Here is a 15,170-nt window from a genome sequence, read left to right as displayed (position 1 = left end):
GTGGCATCTGCTTGAGACAACCCTAGCAGACAATGCAGAGTCACAAAGGCCGCATTCAAAGGCCTCCATCCGTTTGAAAGAAGTACCCTGAGCAAAGCAGATCCCGTTAGGGAGGAGGCTCAAAGAGTAGTAATGGGAAAAAATACTGCGACCCAAAGGGGGCTCGGGACCTTTCTGGGGCCTGCCCCAAAACTCTTGAAAACTGCCAGAAAAACTCTTGAAAATCCTTACTCTGATAAATCCTAGGGGCATTTCAGAGCTAAGAAAGCTTTAGACATAGTCAGAAAAGAGAGATACATTACCAAAAAGAAATAAAAATGAGACTGATTTTCATGTAACTGAAAATAGGTAGTAATGAGACATGAATTTGAAAAAATCTTTAAAAATTGTTTTAGAATTTATTTTACATGTGAGCATTTGGGGTGTGTGTGTGTGTGTGTGTGTGTGTGTGTGTGTGTGTGTGTGTGCACGCGCTCGTGTTTATGCGTACAATGTGTATTCCTGGTACCTTCAGAGGTCAGAAGAGGGCATCATGGCCCTTCTGATGTTCCCATGTGGGTGCTGGGAACAGAACCCAGGTCTCTCAGTAAGAGTGATCAGTGCTCTTAACCGCCGAGCCATCTATCTCCATGAGCCAAAAAAGAAAATAATTTTGAGTTTTGAGCTACGTACTCTGCTGGCCACAGCGGCATTCAAAGAAAAATGCAAAATGTGGGTTTTTTCTAATCTGAAGATCCAACGCATTTGCCTCCCATGCACTTTCTCCCAAGAACTGTTTTCCTTCCAATTTTAGTATATGTGCTGCTGGAGCGAGTGCCCATTAAATTCTAGAAGGAAGATACCATGCACATGGATCCAAGACGAAGAGAGAAACGTTTGGGTGCGGAGTTGTTGTTTAATTTTTAATGCCCCACGTGAAAAGCAAAGTATCAATCTGTAATCAACCCCAAACAAGAAAAACTCAGCAACTGGGGAAGAATAATCTGGTACAAATACGAACTGAAAAATTCATGTTGTATAAAAAATAAATTTCTATAGAATACTTAAACCTAGGGTGGAAAAAAAACTGGGTTTCCCTAAGCACCAGAGAATAAGTGCAGAAGGCTGGGTGGGTGGACCAGTGGGTAGAGCCACTTGCTGCATAAGACTGACAGCCCGAGTTCAATCCCTAGCGTCCATGTAAAGACAGAGATGTCTTCCAATCTTCAGCAATACCGGAATAACGGTAAATATAATAAAGATTTCATAAAATCCCTGCAGACACGAACCAAGCTCTTGGATGGAATATCAGTATTGAAAAATTGTCAGTTCTCCTCGAATTGATCTTTAAACAATAAAATTTCAATTAAAAGTCGGATTTCTCTCTCTCTCTCTGTGTGTGTGTGTGTGTGTGTGTGTGTGTGTGTGTGTGTGTGTGTGTGAGTGAAACTTGATGAGCTGATTTCTGTAGCTCATCTGGAAGAGACAGGTGGCACGATTCCCACTGAGCTAATGTTTCAGTGAGCCAACGGAACAGGCCCAGTAAGTTCAGTCTAGGTCATGCCCTGTCAGTAAAAACAATAAAGTTCCTTAGCAGTTATAGATCCTATTAGGACGGAACCTCCCTAATACTGTACCTGTTTAAAGCTCAGCGTTCCTGGTGGGTTTTAGACATGCGGCAGATTGCAGGCCTTACAGCTTTTATTCTCCTGACCTCTCCGTGCATGGCAGTGACTCTCCAAACACCATCTGTGCTTACCAGGCTGAGGAACTGTTTTTCTGCCCTCGGGACTGCGGATTTCCCCTTCTGCTCCTTGCCTGCAGCCCGACGTGCAGCAGAGCTAGCCTGGACCTCTGACAAGCCTGCTGAGGCTAGCACAGTCCCCCCAACAGAGTAAACCAGGCCCTGGAAATGGAGTGACTGAGGCCAGAGAGGAGGAGGGGAATCAGACCAGAGATGAGAAAAGAGTTTACAAAGAAACTAGGCTGGGGGTGGGGTAGGAGGGACTACTGAGTGGAAAAGAGAAGTTGGAACAGGGCTCAGAACATCTTGAGGCCAGTGAAGGAAGTGGGAGAGAGGTAAGAACTAAATGTACAAAGAGTTTGAGTCCTAAGTGTGAGAAATACATATATATTATATATAATATATGTCTTTTATTATGTAACATAAGTATGTTATATATTGTAAATATCATATAACGGTAAGTGCATGAATTCACCACAGAGCAGGCCAACTGAGTCATCAAGTGCTTCGATGGACCCTAGAGTGTTGTAGGGAACAAGGAAAGAGCATGGGTCACAGCTGTGTGACATGGAGCAGGTTCCTTTCCCCCTGAATTTTACTTCTTAGCTGGGTCCCTCTAAACACTACATGAGTGCAGAGAAGTGACATTTTTAGCCCTCCGTGGGGGGAGCATCTGCTCTCGGAAGCTTCCTAGGAACCCACGTCTGACAGTGGGATCTGAGGGGGTCAGCACTGCCACAATGAAGCTGTAATACCCTTCACCACACTCTGAAGACCCGAGATGGCTCCGAGAGGGTGCTAGCCGTAGACACATCCAGGAGACAGTGGAGTGGCCATTGCCTCGTGTTCTGAAAGTATCTTGACATCCAGGAGCACTGTGTGGTGATAAGCGTGAGCAGAAGAGTCCGAGAGCAGTCTGAAGTAAACAGAGTCAAAGTCTGTCCACATGTCTGCCACGCCGTTCAGTCTGATTCACAATGGTCAGTGCTGCTGCTGTAGACAGAAGTCCTGGAAAGAGAGGAGAGGGAAGGTGATGCTGTCCAGGGACGATAAGCGCGCGCGCGCGCGCGCGCGCACACACACACACACACACACACACACACACACACACACACACACACACACAAATAATCAAAAAATGTAAAAGAAGTGACTATTATCATCTATTCATTTATTAATGTGTGTATGATATCCATGTTTTAGATATTAATTTTATCTTGACCCTAGGACATTTTCTGAATTCACTGAGTTTCCTTTGAGTCTCTTTCATTGTATTAAACACTTGGGCATGAAACAAGAAAGCATGCCAGATACTATAAACAGAGATGTCTATCAGACAGACATGTCCTCTGCCCACTGGGCAGTACACTGTAGAGGTAGATAGTAGTTATGGTTAGCCAAGCAGGGTAGGCTTGAAGAACCACATCAGGCCATCTAACTACCAGGTGTAGGCACACAGGAAGGCCACTGGCTCTAAGCATGGTCTATCTTATCTGCAGCATCATTTCTGCTTCCTAGCAGAATAATTTGAATTTGCAAAGTTCTCTCTTACTAGTTTAGCATCTAGTTTAGCAGAAACTATGAGAAGTAGCAAAATGCTACCCAAGACTTAGTTTCGGGAAGCTTTTCCTGGCTTCTTATGCTCCTAGGGGATTAAATACTGGAGGCAGCAAGGACCCAGGATGATTCCCTTTTCCTGGTTCTCACACCTTCTTGTAATTTCCTACCTTCTGCCATGCCAGTGTCAGGAAGTGTGAGATGTGATAGATGTTTCTTATGAAGTGTGTGTGTGTGTGTGTGTGTGTGTGTGTGTGTGTGTGTGTGTGTGTGTGTGTCTATGTCTCTTAGAATTTGGGAGACACATTTTGAGTAAAATTATTAATGAAGCCCGAGTGGAGACTAACAGAAGCCTCCTATAGAAGCCACTAGAGTTAAGTTGCAAATACATTTTCTATGCCTAGTTTAGTTTAGTTAGTTTTTGAGATTTTATTGTTTTTATTTTATCTGTATGTGTATTTTGCCTGCACGTATGTCTGTACATCACATGGATGCAGTGCCTATGGAAGACAGAAGAAGGTATCAGATTTTCTAGAACTGGAATTACAGACAATTGTGAGCCGCCATGTAGATGCTGAGAATTGAACCCAGGTCCTCTGGAAGAGTAACCAGTGCTCCTAACCACTGAGCCATCCCTCCAATCCCAAAGTCTAGTTTGTAGAGGAAGTGGCTTGACATATTGGACAGATCATGAGCCATAACTATCCAGCCTGTTCATTCTCGGAATCCTCATATTCCTAAACGATGTAAGATTTTTTTTTATGTTGCAAAGTTTTGGTGGTGATTTGTTTTGCAACAATACATAAGTAACACACTGTCTGCTCTTTGTACTTTAGATATCCCGTTCCTCCCATAGGGCACTCCCACATGGTGTAATTACCCATTTGCTTGTTTATCTCATCACACTATGAGCTTAAGGGAGATCATCTTACCATTGCCTTTGTGCCCTGACCACCTGGCACACGCCTGACTGATCCGCAGCAAGTAGCCACAATATGTTGTTGGATAAATAACTCTCCCTAGTGCAGAGCATTAGGATTGAGAAAACATTCCCGTTTCTATGCTCTGTCTACTCCTCAGGCAACCCTAAGAGGCAAGTAGTCACAGACAGGGCCACTGAGACATATTGCCTTGCTTACAGGTCTCACTGTTGGCAACTGATAAAATCAAGACTCAAACCCAAGTCGCCCGATTCCTACTCTATGCTCCTTCTGCTAATCAACTGCCCTGCACTTAGCTTGGAGAACAACTAAGAGATCAGTGTTACCCAGCCATGAGCAGAGCTCCACGGAAGAGATGCTGGGCAAGAGTTGGCTCATGTATGGAGCTAGAGAGTTGAATGGTTAGGAGCATGAGCTGCCCTTCCAAAAGTCCTGAGTTCAATTCCCACCACTCACACGGTGGCTGATAACCATCTATAATGGGGTCTTCTGCCCTCTTCTGGTGTGCAGATATACATGCAGACAAAGCACCAAATACATAGTTAAATAAATCTTGGTGGTGGAGGGATGTGGCTCATTTGTGAGTTGACCAGTTTTGCAGGCCTTCAAACCATTCAAAAATCTCATTTAATGCTTATGAAATTTTTTTTTCTCTTTTTCAGAGCTGGGGACCGAACCCAGGGCCTTGAGGTTGCTAGGCAAGCGCTCTACTTCTGAGCCAAATCCCCAACCCCATGAAAATTTTGAATAGATCAATTTTTTTTCTTTGTGGATAAGAAAACCAAGACAGGATCTCTCATCTATACAATGAGCTGTAGAATTAAATATATTCAAAGTCTTAGATCAAGGGTATTTTAACTTTTTTTTACTTATTTAATGTATATGGGTGGGTTTTTTGTTTGTTTTAAATAATAATTTTATTTTCTGAGATTATACTACAAGTATCTAATTTCTGTCTTCCCTTTCCTCCTTTCTAAATCCCAAGTATCTTCCCTCTCCTCCATGCCTTACTCTTTTCAAACTCATGACCTCTTTTTCCTTAATTTTTGATATGTATATATTTCTAAATTCATAAATACAACATGCTCGGTCTGTATAATGGTACTTGTATGTATATGATCTTGGCATTAGATAACGAGCTAGCGTGCTCTTCCCTGGAGAAGAATGTTTCTCTTGGTGTCAGCATTCCTTGCCTGTTATGCTCTGTCTACTGTTCAGGTCTCATGAGCTTTCCCCCCCTCCCTGTTGTTTCTGTTTGTGTTATCCTTGTTCCCATCGTGTTTAAGCAGCCATGCTGGTGAAACTTCCTGTTTTGCCTGCATTTATGTCTGTGTATCATGTGCATACCTGGTGCCCCAAGAGGCCAGAAGATAGTGGGTCTCCTGCTGCTGGAGTTCTAGGCAGTCGTTAGCTGTTGTGTGTGTACTGAGAAGCAAACCTGGGTTCTCTGGAAGAGAATCCAGTGTTCTTAACCTCTGAGCCATCTCTCCAGTCCCCCAAACTGCTTCCTTTCCCCAGAATTATATGCTTCGGCTCCAAGTGTAATTCCTGATTTCAGTAGCAGTGCGTGGGACAAGGTGCCCCAGTCTCAGGCCATAGCTGTAAGACCATGTGGTTCCATCTCATTTCTAAGCGAGGTTCCTGTCCCTGACGCTTGGGGCCAAGCTCAATGCTTTGGAGTGTGTATTGGTTGGTGAAAATAGATACACTGCTGTGCCTGGTGCCTGCTTCAGTTTTCATAACTTTAAAATGAGAATGATTATTATGGTGATCGAATGAAAAGATGTTTGTTTGTTCTTTTGTTTTATCGAGACATGTGTAAACCTGGATATCCTGGAACCCTGTAGTCCAGGATGGCCTTGAACTCACAGAGACCCACATGCCTTTGTCTCTAAGTGCTGAGATTAAAGACGTGCAGCACCACTGCCTGGCTGATGTGTGTGTGTGTGTGTGTGTGTGTGTGTGTGTGTGTGTGTGTGTCCAGGTACATAAGTGTACATACATGTTGAGGTGTGTACACACAGAGGCCAGAAGAGAGCATAGGATTCCTGGACCCGGACTTACAGGAAATTGTGAGCTGCCCAGTATGGGTGTGGAGTGTTGAGCTGTGGTTCTTTTCAAGAGCAGCAAGCATCTTAACCATTGAACCATCTCTCTTGTCCTCTGCTTGATGTTTTTGAGATAGTCTCTCACTGGTCTGGAACTCGATACTGAACTCACTGGCCCAAATAGCCTCAGGGATCGTCCTATCTCTTCTTGTCCAGCACTGAGATTATAAATCTGTGCCACCATGCCTGACTTTGTGGTTGGGGGAGACAGGGAGGAATTTTGTTGTTGTTTTCTAGGCTATCATTTACTAATTGGTTTTACCCCAGCCTGAGAAGGCATATTTAAAATGGTTATCACATAGTAGGTGTTGACAAGGATATACCCATTCTTTTCCCCTTCTGCCTGTCTCCTATGTCCCACCTTTCAGGACAAGAGCACACACCCTTTTGGGAGCCTCTGTAAGCTGAAAGCTCAGCAGCAGGTGCAGACAACATGAGACATGGAAACTCTTTAAGGTCCTCTATAGCCTCCAGCCCGGAAGGAGATATGCCATAAGAGAGTTCTGTCCTACAGCTGCACAGTGGGGCTGGAGACCTCTGCCCTTGGATGGCTGGTATTCTGAGATGTCAGACATGGGGTAAGCCTCAGCTGCTCTGTGGGCCATAATGGAATGTGGCTCAGGGCTGCCTGACGCCATGTAGAGTTGGGTAAATTTGGCCTGTTCTCATCCCTCTAAGAGACCTTTCACCCTGAGGACTCAGTAACTAGAAAAACATTCCAACAGCCAACAGTTTCACATTCTCCAGTGAGCCATGGAACAGACTGTTGTTGCCTGGATAGCAGGACAAACCCATGAACTAACTGTGAGAGGGATCTATGGCTGATCCCCAGAAATAGAGTGATGACTCTCGGGCTAGAAGATGCAGCTTCCTGCCAGCAAGATGATCTGGGCTTTGCTTCGTGTGTACCAATCAATATATTTAGACTGAGTTGACCAAGATTTCACAAGTGAGCAGTCGAGGTGGTCAGGCCAAAGACAATCCTGAGTTTCATAGTCCAATTCGATGTAGTTTGCAGAAGCTAATCAGGTAAGAACCTGGTGGGTCCAGGAATTATGAAAGGTTATTGCCTTGAATGTTTGAGAAACTTCCACTGAAATACTGCTTTTCCACCTACTACACTTAGGAAAGATACTACTAGAGCAGGAAAGATGGCTCCCTGGTTTGCAGCACTTGCTGTTCTTGCACAGGACCCAGGTTGATTCTCAGTGCCCACATGGTGTCTCAACACCATCTGTAACTCCAGACCTAAGGGTCCAACGCCCTCTTCTGGCCTTCACTGGCACCAGGCCCACCCATGCTGCACATATGTATGTGACAACCAAATGCTCATTTGTATAAAATAAAATAAATCTAAACATAAAATTTTTTAAAGGATAAAAAAGATTCCTACATCCAGCCCTAATTCTTTTATCTGTAAAGAAACAGTGATAGGAATGCCTGGTTTGCAAGTCAGAGAAAAAAAAACAAAAACAAACGAACAAACAAAAAACCACATGACATTACCAAATGTTAAGGGCAGTGTTCAGTTAGTCATTTTATTATTACATTTTGTTTCGAGGGAGGTGAATAACAGTCGCAGTAGGAGGACAGAACATGTAGAATTCAATTTAACTCATTTGACTTGTTTCCAACAGCCATCGGAGACCCTCTGAAGTGCTAACCTATTGAAAAACAATGGCCTTTGGACTAGAGGAACTCCTGCCTTTGCAAGTGGCATAGATGGATGTGTAAGCAAATATTTTCCATCAGGGATATGAGTGGTAAATCAAGTGGAGATGCTCCAGCAGAAGAGTGGAGGTGGTACTTAGACATCTGAAGGAGTCAGGGGAGGCCTTGCTGAAGAAGCAACCTTCGGATCCTGACAATTAGGTTTTAAAAGACGACCAAGCAGGAATTCACCAGCTGGAGTGGATGTGGGAAATTGTGGCGATACCTTTAAGAGCATGAAGTAATGCACAGAAGAATGAAAGCTCATGGTGGGAGGAGGGGCATGGAGCAGCTGCATATCACTAACTTGATGGAGTCTGATCAGCCAAACATGTTCCCAGAGGACCTAGCCTGCCTGCTCAAGAGTCAGACTTTGCTCTGGAGGCAACAAGGAGGCTGGGCAGACAAACAAAACCACAGCATGATTGATGTGTGTGCGTACGTGCTTGCGTGCGCGCATGTGTTTTTGTTTTGAGACAGAGATTTGCTGTGCCTGTGAGCATGTGTGTGCATGTGAGCATGTGTGTGCATGTGTGTGTTGCGCACATGTATGTGCCCAGGCTGGTCTCTAACTCTTGGCAATCCACCTGTTTCAGCCTCCCTCCCAAGTGCTGAGATTACCAGTTATACGACACTATGTACAGGATATTTTTTTTCCTCAAAAAAATAGCTGAGTGTAGGACAGGTATAAAGCAGAAAGACTGGAGACCAGGAGCCTTGAACCTGTGGAGATAAACAACCCATCTAAATTAGTTAATTGGGAAGCCAGAGAGTAATCTAGAAGATGGCTAGACCTGGCTCTCAGACTGAGCTTGACTAACTTGCTCCTTTGTGTACATCTCTGAAGCCTGCCAATTGTGTAAAAGTCGTGTAGAGCAGCAGTGAAGATAAAGCCACAAAGGGTCAGTTAGGCTTGAGTTAGCCCAAGACTCTCCCAAACCCATGGTTTGCCACTGCTTTAAAGAACACTCAGCACTTTTTCTGCACTTCCTGCGGTCTGTACTCACCCATGGGGCATATTGACAGGGCTCTTGTCGAGTCTCTGGCTGATTCACGGGACATGGAAAATAACTCTAAGGAGTCACGACAAATTTCAGCTTTGAAGCAGGTGGTCCAGGCCTGGTGCTGTGAGTGCTAATCCAACAAGGGCGTGGGCCTACTACTACAGGAGCTTGGAACGGGGAAATGAGACAGTCGGAGCCACCTGAAGCAGAGAGCCCTGTGCTAAACTCTGAATGTCAAAGAGGGTATAGAGGAGCCCTAAACTAAACAAACACTATCCGCTCTCTGGGTTTGCAGTGCAGATGGGAGTGATTAGAATTCAGCCCAGCTATCCTCACACTCCTAACGCTGGATTCATGCCCTGTCTGTTTCTATAACTACACCAGGCTAAAGTACGACTTTTCTCTGGCTTATGACACTAAAATCCAGGTCTTCTCGCCCCTAAATTACCAAGTAGCTGGCATTGGCCTGCCATTTTTCATCTCCTCTGTTAGTTTCTGCTTCAAGGTACCCCATTTCTGATCTCAAGGACCCCCCAACGGTGAGAAATCATGCCAGCTCCTCCTGGGCAGTGCCCCAGGTCCCCAGTTCATTGTCATTTATCTCTCTGTCACATATTAGCTTGTGGACTCAGTTTCTGAATGGCTTTTATACAATGAAGTGGAATGCCATGTTACATTGTGACTACCAACCACATAGTTTAAGATGTTTGTCCTATGAGAAGATCTGCATTCAACATTGTTTTTCTTCTGTTTGTTTTTAGTGAGGCGCACACTGTCACCATTTTCCCCCTGAGCACACTCTCTCTTTATGGTTCTCTGTGACGTTACCTTCTCTGTTGCCACCTACCTTTTAGCAGCCTCATTAATAAAGCTCTGTCATGATAATTGTCCTACACGGAGTTTTGACCATCTGTCTATTTAGCTCCTTCCATCAGACAAAAATCTCTGTGGCCTACTCATTTTTCTTCTCAAGTTCCTACATGTGGTGACATGAATTAGTATTTGAAGAATGAGTGGATTAGTAAAAGAGTGGAGAGAAGCCTTTGGAGCAAGCGCTTATCAAAAGAATGTTAGTCTAGAGGTAAGTCTGCCACACAGAAGGAACCATTGGAGAGCCAGCAGCTCAGAGCTCTGCTGCTGCCCTCTAGGAAAGACCTGTGCTTGCTCAGCCTGGTGTTGTGTAGCAGTTTTCTCCAAGACTGAACAGAGCTCCATCTTCCAGGGGAAACACTTTAAGACAGAAGGTAAACAACTCAAAATAGCTTCAGGAAGTCTCTAAAACTGACCAGATTCATTAGCCCCCTCCCTCCCAAAGAAAGCATGAAAGACTACCGAGAGTCACTTTCAGATAGGTCAAGCTACGAAGAAAACTGTGACAAGCCCAACTGATGGAAAGAAGCCAAAATGATAGAGCTACCTGGAAGAGGCTAGATCGACTGATCCCACTTGGAAGGAGCAGGCTTCACCCTATTGAGCTGCCTGTAAGCTGTGTTCCAGGTCCCCAAATTTTGTAAGCTGTCACTCATGCTGGGGTGGTCTTTGGTGACTCGGGTGTCCTATTTCTGCTCCCATAAGTAACCCCTCACTCACATTCCTGTAAGCAACCCCCAAAACACTCACTGGAAGTTGGATTTTGGTGATATCTGTACTTTGGTCTACTGTGGGATTCCCTAACTTGAGTATTGTGTGTTTGTGAATGCCTGTGTGTGTGTGTGTGTGTGTGTGTGTGTGTGTGTGTGTGTGTGTGTGTTGCACCATTCCAGGAAATCTTGTCACAGAGTACAAGTCATAAGTCTTGAGTTAGTCCTAAGAAAGATGTTCTTTCAGAGAACAGAGAGGAGACATCTCAGACTTTAATTGCTTGGGCCCTGTCTGTCCTCATTTCTCTAAGACCATTTCTTTGGGTTTGTGCTACTTTGTATGAATCTTCTTCATGAACTAAGTACTGCTAATGATGTGCTACTTGACCTGAATTTCGCCTCAACATTAATGCTGTGGAACTTGCTAAAGAGAAGTAAATTAAAGTTAATGCTCACAGAAAAGAAATGACTAGTCTGGTTTATTATTAGAACTGACCTTCAATCTGATTTTTTTTACAGTAAGATCAAAACTACTAAGAAGTCTGATTGCCTAGCATGTATACCATATGCTAGGAGTCCTCAGCCAAGGCCAAATATGGGAAAAGTCAAACAGTGTATAGGAAACAAATAAATGAATCACAGTGTTGGGTAAACTGCAATTTGGCCTAGATCCATGAACACAAACCAAAGAAGTGAATCTGCACAGATGTAAGAAATAGCTTTGGAAATAGTTCAGAAGTGGATTTGAATTTGAATTTGACCCAAAGAAATGACTACAGCTGAGCCTCGTCCTGTGGAGCTGACACCAAATGTTCTCTACGAGTTCGTGTTTGCTCACTGGTTTGTCTGTGGATCATGAGAGAGGCCTCCCTGCAGAGTGAGCTGAGCTCCAGAATGACCTTAGTTAGCCATCATGATATGTCGCTAGCCAGAGCCAGCCGATCCTTGGCTGTGGGAAGCAAAGACAATACAGTCTCAAAGCTGAGTGACCCAGTGAATTCTGGGCTCAAGCATGCCACTAACTGGACACTGTTTAGTCTAATACCTGATTTGTCATTTAGTTATACTAGGATGTTTTAATGTGTAGAATCACTGTTTCATAGCCGGGGTCACCTTGTGGATAACCAGAAGTAAAGGAGAAAAGAATGTGGGGCTAAGCTTTTTTTAAACCTGTCAAACTTTGTGGGCTATGTTCTAAAAGGAAATATAAAAACGACAAGATAGAAATCCTCCTGTCTCGAGAACTGTAGGGAATCTTGGGAGATGACTTAGTGGGTTACTGCACACACAGAAGAAGCAAGTTTAGATTCTACACATTGATGGAAAAGGCTGAATGTGGGGGAGGGGGGAGGCAGTAGTCAGGAGCACTAGCTTTTCCAGAGGACCAGAGTTCAGTTACCAGCACCCATATCAGTCACAACTGCCTGTAACTCAAGCTCCAGTGAGTCCAATACCTTATCCAGGGCTCAGTGGACACAGGAACACACATACACACAGGGCGGGGGGAGAGGGAGAGGAAGAGAAGGAGAGAGGGAGAGAGGGAGAGAGGGAGAGAGGGAGAGAGGGAGAGAGGGAGAGAGGGAGAGAGGGAGAGAGGGAGAGAGGGAGAGGGAGAGAGGGAGAGAGGGAGAGAGGGAGGGAGAGAGGGAGAGAGGGAGAGAGGGAGAGAGGGAGAGAGAGAGGGAGAGAGGGAGAGAGAGAGGGAGAGAGGGAGAGAGAGAGGGAGGGAGAGAGGGAGAGAGGGAGGGAGAGAGGGAGAGAGGGAGAGAGAGAGGGAGGGAGAGAGGGAGGGAGAGAGGGAGAGAGGGAGAGAGGGAGGGAGAGAGGGAGAGAGGGAGAGAGAGAGGGAGACAGAGAATCTTAAAATAAAATAAATATTTAAATAATTTTTAGAAAGGAAGAGAAGGGAAAATATAGAAACAGTAAAAATATGAGAAAATGTCCCAGAGTGACCAGCCTGGCTGTATTAGAAGGCACTGAAGCAAGCAGTGGGGAAGAAGATGCGAGCTCACGCCAGGACCAGGCTGGAAGCTTCTCGAAGGTCTTTTCTAATCTAGTCTCAATATATTGCCAAACTGATGAACCTGGGGCCAAAAACCATGCGTTGAGAAAAATTTGACAAGATAAGTAAATAAATGAGATGGTTCAGAGGGAAGAGATAAATCTGGTCTGAAGACCGGAAAGGGCAAGGGGCCAGGGTGTCTCACATCCTCACTCCAGCTTTCTGTTTGTCAACTGTGAGTTTCTTCCCGGATATGCTCCACTGGACAGTCCACTGGATGAGCGCTCACACATCAGAGTCTCTGATGGAAGCCAGATGTGAGGCAAGAGGCCTTAAGAGTCATGGGAGCTTTTTAAGTCTTCTTCAGAAATAGCAGGGGTGTAACTTACTGCCATAATAATACAATATGTAATTACATATTGTCTCTGTGTTTATTTTAGAACCGATGGGGCCTTTGGAAACTGTATGGTCTATGCCCGTTTATTTTGCAGATGAAGCTTCAATGGTTAAGTGGATTGACTTAAAGTGACCCAGGAAATCAATAGTAAAATAATGTTTTTAAGACAGAACACTGTTTCGAACAGACGTGCGTGAAATCTCACAGACAATAAGTGGTCCTTCTAACAAGACGATCTTCCTGTGTTCCCTGACATACAATCTTTGCTACAGTTTGCTGTGGGGGGGGATGTCTTGTTTAATCAAATTTTCAGTGTCTATTAGAGACTTTTAGTTGCTCCTAGCAGCATGTGATCCTCCCAGGGCAGTGACCATCAAATATGTGTTTTATCACAAGTGAAGCCTGCTTGATTACTCTGCGATTGTAGGCATGAGTCCAGCATCCTAAGAAGTTGTACTCGGTCTATCCCAAGGCCCAGCCTGCTGCTCTACACAGCTCCACTTTTCCTTCTCCTTACAGATATTGAGGACTCCCTACATCTGTAAACTGAGTGAGTTAACAAGTGTTCAAAGGCTGTGTCAATTAAGAAATTGTGTGGCCTGTCAAGATGACTCAGCTGGTAAAAGTGCTTATCTCAGAGTCTGATGACTTGAGTCCCATTCCAGAGCCTGTAATGGAAAGAGAGATCAATTTCCAGAAGTTGTCCCTGACATCCATATATACATGCCTCATGCTCACACATCATATATACACAATAAAATAAGATAATTTGTTTAAGAAATATATTTTTGACATAACCACCACTGTGTTCCTAACTCATCTGTTGCTAGGACTACTCTGAAAACTCTTACACCTTCAGGCATCTCAATGAACAACTCTCAATCCATCCTTCTCTTTGCTACCAGAAATATCTCTTTAGAAATGAACCACGTCATACCTCTTGCCTGAAACCTGTGGGATGGCTCGGCATTGCCTAGAAAATAGACCCCACATCCCAGCATAAGTGTACATACCCTCCACCATCCAGTACTTTCCTTATGGGACCAATAAGGCATGGCTGACTGCTGTCTATGCAGAGAGCTTTTTACCAGCATCTCCACACTGGTATTCAACAATGAAATTTAGTGACTTGCCACATGTGCCAGATTTTTTTTATTGTTTTTTGAGTTCTTTTGTTTTGGTTTTTATTTTGTTTGGAGTTTTTTGTTGTTGTTGTTATTTATTTGTTTGTTTCTAGATAGGGTCTCTTGTAGCAGAGGCTGGACTTGAATTTAATATGTGGCCAAGGTTGGCCTTGATTTTTCTGATCTTCCTGATCCTACCTGCCAAGTGTTGAGTTAACAAGAGGTCACCTCCATGCCTGGCCTCAGTGTGCTGGATCTGAATATTGAATATTTTATCATAATATAAAAAAAATGAGGACCTAGAATTTAAAGTTCTGCCTCTGGAGGCGGTTGCTGGCCTTCCTACCGAGCTACCTCAGTTTCTCCATCTGTATACTAAAGGGTAGAGCTAGACGATCCCTAAGGTCTTATGGTCCCTGGGGCTAGAGTCCTCTTGAAGATCTAATGAGGACTGTTAACCCACAGCCAGCCTGAATTGAGTAACACAGCTAATTCCCAGCTCAGCAGCTTGACGTCATCTCACTGTGTCTGTCTCATCCCTTCCTCACTAGCGCTGAGTCTCTGCTGACTCGTGGCACCAAACTGAAATGTATACCGTGGTGAACAGACCAAGGAGCTCTCCATGCCATCAGCAGGGCCTCCATATTCAGACCAAGAAAAAAGAAAAAAAGAAAAGGCCAGAGGAAATGGTTAAGTCAGTAAAATGCTTGCCTCAATTCATACCTAGAACCCCTTAAAAAAAGACAGGCATGGCTGTCTGCATTTGTGATCAGTACTGGGGACAGGGAGAGGTGGATTGCTTGGGCTCACTGACCTGCCAGGTCCAAGTAGTAACTTTCAGGCCAGTGAGAGACCTTGTCTCTTACAAACAAAGCACAAACAAGGGGAAAACAAAACAAAACAAACAAACAAAAAAAAAATGATGGTGGTTGGTACCTGAGGAACAATACCAGAGATTGACATTTGGTCTCTAAATATGTGCACACACACACACACACACAGAAAGAGAGAGAGAGAGAGAGAG

This window comes from Rattus norvegicus, chromosome 1 (genome assembly GCF_021556685.1).
Source record: "Rattus norvegicus strain SHRSP/BbbUtx chromosome 1, alternate assembly SHRSP_T2T, whole genome shotgun sequence".
In the NCBI taxonomy this organism is placed as follows: domain Eukaryota; kingdom Metazoa; phylum Chordata; class Mammalia; order Rodentia; family Muridae; genus Rattus; species Rattus norvegicus.
Note: the sequence above shows the minus strand (reverse complement) of the source record.